Genomic DNA, 5,424 nt, shown 5'->3' on the forward strand with positions numbered 1-5,424 from the left:
ACTTATATCAAAGGTTATTATAGAAGAGCAGCTGCCCATATGCCTTTGGGCAAATTCAAGGCTGCTCTTAAGGATTTTGAATATGTACGCTAATAAATATCTAATTTATATACACCAAAGTTTGTTATTCATCATTAATGCTTTTTTTTCTTTAGGTAGTAAAAGCTAGACCTAATGACAAAGATGCTAAATTGAAGTACAACGAATGTAATAAGATTGTAAAAAAATTAGCCTTTGAAAGGCTATAGCTGTTGATAAGCCAGAGAAAAATATTGCTGATACTAGCATTGATTTTGCTGCAATGTGTAAGTATAGATATTTTGTTCATTATCAATATATATACGAAATTTATTTATTTATTATATTTAGCTATTGAGGATGACTATGCGGGTCCTAAATTGGAAGATGATAAAGTCACCTTAAATTTATGATGGACCTCATGGAAACTACAAAAACAACAAAAGCTCCATAGAAAATATGCTTACAAGGTAACACATTAAATCCCATAAAACAATTCATTATCTTAATTATCTTTTTCATAGATTTTGGTAGATGTTAAAACCTATTTGATGACCCAACCATCGCTCGTGGATGTAACTATTCCTGATGAATCCAAATTCACAGTTTGTGGAGATGTTCATGGTCAATTTTACGATTTAATGAATATATTTGCATTGAATGGTTTGCCCTCGCCTGATAATCCTTATTTGTTTAATGGTGACTTTGTTGATAGAGGCTCATTTTCTGTTGAATGTATATTTACACTTTTTGGATTCAAGTTGTTGTATCCGGATAGCTTTTTTATGTCTAGAGGTATGGGGAATAACATTTTATAAGCAGGGATTTTTATGATGAAATTTATGTTGTTTCTTTTTAGGTAATCATGAAAGTTCCACAATGAATCAAATGTATGGATTTGAAGGAGAAGTGAAAGCAAAGTATACAAAAAACATGGCAGAACTGTTTACAGAAGTATATAATTGGTTGCCTTTAGCACATTGTTTAAACAAAAGGTAAATACTTAATATAAATATAATTTAGCTTATGTGCACTTACATAAATTTTTTTCCAGAGTTTTGGTAATGCATGGTGGTCTATTTCCACTGACGATGTTACTATCGATGATATCAGGCAAATTGATAGGAATAGACAACCCCCTGATGAAGGTAAATTGCTAACAAACATTATAAAACATATATATCATATATAATACTATTTATTTCCTTAGGTCTTATGTGTGAGTTATTGTGGTCCGATCCTCAACCACAAAACGGCAGGTCACCAAGTAAAAGAGGTAAATTTAAAACAATAATTAGTATAAGAATATGTTACTACTGCATATATGTTTTTTAGGAGTTGGTTGTCAATTTGGACCAGATGTTACTCATAAATTCTTGGAGAAGAACAATCTTGACTATGTAATTCGTAGCCATGAAGTCAAATCTGAAGGTTATGAGGTTGCTCATGATGGGAAGTGCATTACTGTTTTTCTGCACCTAATTATTGGTAAATAATAAATTTAACATTTGTTTTAACTATTTTCAACCTAGTAAATAATTATTTTTAATTTATGATTTATAATTTACAGTGATACAATGGGAAACAAAGGTGCTTTTATCAAATTAAAGGGCAAGACGATGATCCCAGAATATGTCTCATTCTCGGCAGTGGTCAGTATCACATAACTATATACTTAAATAATATTTCATATATAACATTACTTTTATCTGCAGCCGCATCCTGATGTTAAACCAATGGTATACGCAAATTCCTTGTTGAACATGATGTGTTGATCACCATCACATCTCATTTGGAATGGTTTACGTATTTATTTGTGCAAGTTTTTTGTGATTTTTACACAAAGTTTGGGATTACTGCCAGTTGATCCAGTGAATTAATGAAATTAAATTGTATCCCAGTGCTCGACATTTGTTATAATCTTGAAAGTTATGTTAAAATATTTTTAATACTGTATTTTCTTGTATGTAGCTCTTTTAAGCCAAATAGTCTTATATAAATTTATATATATGTTAACATTTGCAAAGTCTTTGCCTGATCAATATTATACAATTCTTTTTATAAAACCATTTGATATGTAATTTTGCATTTGAATTCTTTTAATTGTTATATTTACTCTTCATTGCAAAATGAATTTAATCATAGCATATTTTATGAATAAAATATTTTTATAGGCATAATATTTTTTAGGCAATTACTTTCCTTATATATATATATATATATATATATATATATATAAATTTATATTTATATCAGATCATTCTACGACATATAACTGATGTAGAAATTACCTATTAGTGCCTATGTAATTATCAAGTTTAGAGATTTAATTAATCACAAAATGTAAAAATTAAGCTAGAACAAATGAAGTTAACACAATTAGTATTCTCTGTATATATTATAGTGTATATGATTTATGTATATATATACACAATTAATGAAGTAAGTAAAAGAAACAAAATAACTGATTAAATATAATGTTTTATATCTGTTTCATTACAAAAATAAAGATATTTGAAACTAATTTTATTTAAATATTAATTGGTAATGGATAAATTTATATTTACATACTGAAACAGTTTTTGTGTGATTAATAATCAACAGTTTATTAAATTGCAGAAAGAGAATGTGTACAAAAGTTACCAATGTCAACCCCCAAGCAATGAAATATTTTGGTGTAGTCATTACCATTTTCCAGAAATAGGTGAGTATAAGTATGACAAAAATGTATTTATAAATAACTTTTTTTTAAAATGTTTAAATTTATAATTTTTAATTAAATTTTTTCTATTTTTCAGTTTCAAATTTTTATTATCTAATGTTGGTTCGCCGTTAACAGCTGGTCAACCTGCATTAGCAAAACAACTTCAACATGTTTCAACGTCATTTTTGAACTTTTAACGTCCAGATAGTTTTTGTTTTTCTTTAGAAAAATATTATAAATTTTGCTTTAAAACAGTGTTAATTTACAATTATGTAGTTGCAACAGGACTTTTAATAATTTGTGATCGTGTTTTCAAGTTAAAATAAGCAGTTACTTGTGAAAGGACTAGTAATTCCTGGGTTTATGATGCTGCGATAAGGTAAGACAAATATACTAATATTACTGTTAATTTTCATTATTGAATGGATAAACACATGAAATTTATATAAATTTAATAAGTGGAATTCAATACAATTAGATTTCTATTTCGTATCATTCAATTTTGTTTAACAAAACCGTTCTTAGACTTTGTTGATTATGTTGCACATATGCTCCTTGTCAAATGCAAATTTAATCATTTCTTCGTGATTAGTTATTGAACAAAATTTTACGTAGTAAACGATAATAGATGATATTAATAAAACTTTGCATAATGTTAAATTATTGGGTTAAATTATATGATCATACAAAAAGCGGTTTAATTACAAAATTTATTTAAATTTGAAATAATGGGCCGCCATTTTATGTTCTAAGTACTATAATTAAGATAATTATAAATATTAAAAATCTGTTTGAAAGATATCAATGGGAAACTGTATTGTTTAGTTTTTAGTGAAAGCAAAAACTGGATTTTTGAAATAAATAGTTGAAAATTTTACCTAAATAGCTAAGACTCAATCCTTATATATGACAGGGCTTCTTAAACTATGGGTCGCGTTGGAAAATCCTGGGGTTGGAAAACTATCTATATATTTGCATATGTAAGACATGTTACATTGAAATATATATTTTATATAATTATATGTGTTATAATATTATAACACAGTTTTTTGCGCTAAAAACCTGCCAAATAGTTGCCGAATATTCGTTATTTTGTCTCTGGAGCATGCCGAATATTCCGTATTCGGCATTTTCTCGAATATACTATTCGTTGCAACCTACTTGTCTCACATTTTTTAGAAGAAAAGAGCACTAAACCAGTACAGAGTTAATCAAATATGGACTGAAAAAAACACATTGAACAAGTATAAATAAATTACAAATCAATTTATGAATAATAATTAAAACTATATTTATACTATATTAAATTACTTATACTATATTACTATATTAAAACTATATTCAAACTATAATATTAAGTATATATGATAGAACAAGTGTTTTATGGCATGTGAGGTATCGACTTAAAGCTATTTTTAAGCAGAATACGATTTTATAAACTAGCTGTAAGTGGAATTCTGTCTTAAGGCAATTAAGGCATCGTGCCTTAAGGCAAATTGCTGGAACCAAAAATTATTATTTTTTTAAAAACAATTAACATTTTTGAAAAAATTTTACTTCGAAAAAAATAGATTTTCGAGAAACTATAAATTTGACAAATAATTACTTTTAAAAAAATTTTTTTTTTTTTTAAAACAAATTTTTTTTGAAAAGAAAAATGTTTTCTTCATTTTGACATATTTTGGAAATTCTGAAGTTTTTTCAAAGCAATCGTACTGCTTTCACTGCATAAAGACGAAATATCAAAGCGCGTAAGCGCCGCATCGCCGTCTAACGCGTAAACATTGGTACGGAACCCATGGGAATGTAAACAAAATTTATACTTATTGTTAAAATCTCTATAAAATATCTGATAATTTGATGTGCATATGTCTAATGTTCATTTTTGACCGCCAAATGGCTCATTTTTTTACTTTTTCCTCCATATTTCCAAAGTTGAACAGTTCTTCATTTAGTCAATACAAATAAAATGTTTTTTGAATTATTCAAATCGGACGCTTCGTTCTCTTAAAAACTAAGTGCCCGTTTTCGGCACTTTTTGCCCCGTATCTTCGGAACGGCTAGACCTACCTTTGCCAAAAACTAATCAGCACGTCTCCTTATCAATACGAATCGAATTTTTTTTGAATTATTGAAATCGGTTGATTCATGTTCCCGAAATCGTCGACGAAAATTTGTATCCGCACATACATACACACACACACACATACATCCATTTTTTCTAAAGTATGCCAAAATGTTCAGAAACCTTTGAAACGTAAAGATATATAAAAATTTTCATTTTCGATTTTTTTGCGATTACTATAACTTGCCCTACGGGAAGTTAATAAAAACATGTTATGATGAATATTACTATAGTTTTATTACAAAAAATATAACATTTAAAGAATAATAAAATCAGGTTTTAAGTAGTTCATTCGAATCAGGTTTTAAGTAGTTAAGTATCAGATTTAAGTAGTATAAGTAAGCAAAACTTCTTTAGGTTCGCTTACTACAAATCCATGAATAAAACATCATCAGCTTTTTCAACAACTATTTTTCCTCATTCATCAAGCAATTCAACAGGTGGCAACTTGATGACCGGTTCCATAACTTGTGCATTTTGATTTGCAATCAACCGATACCTACATAAATAGACAGCACTATTATGCAAATTATGTTTGACCGTAAGGTCATGAATAGTTTTTTCAGCTTCATCGCAT

General features: G+C 27.9%; 1 pseudogene; it reads left to right on the top strand.

The window, feature by feature from the left end:
- The first annotated feature begins 6 nt into the window (after window positions 1-6).
- On the top strand, window positions 7-2,005 carry LOC113372365 (annotated as a pseudogene).
- Window positions 2,006-5,424: the final 3,419 nt, after the last annotated feature.

The sequence above is a fragment of the Ctenocephalides felis genome, unplaced genomic scaffold (genome assembly GCF_003426905.1).
Source record: "Ctenocephalides felis isolate EL2017-DRISC unplaced genomic scaffold, ASM342690v1 CF-g0.4_SCAFFOLD_01604, whole genome shotgun sequence".
Lineage (NCBI taxonomy): Eukaryota > Metazoa > Arthropoda > Insecta > Siphonaptera > Pulicidae > Ctenocephalides > Ctenocephalides felis.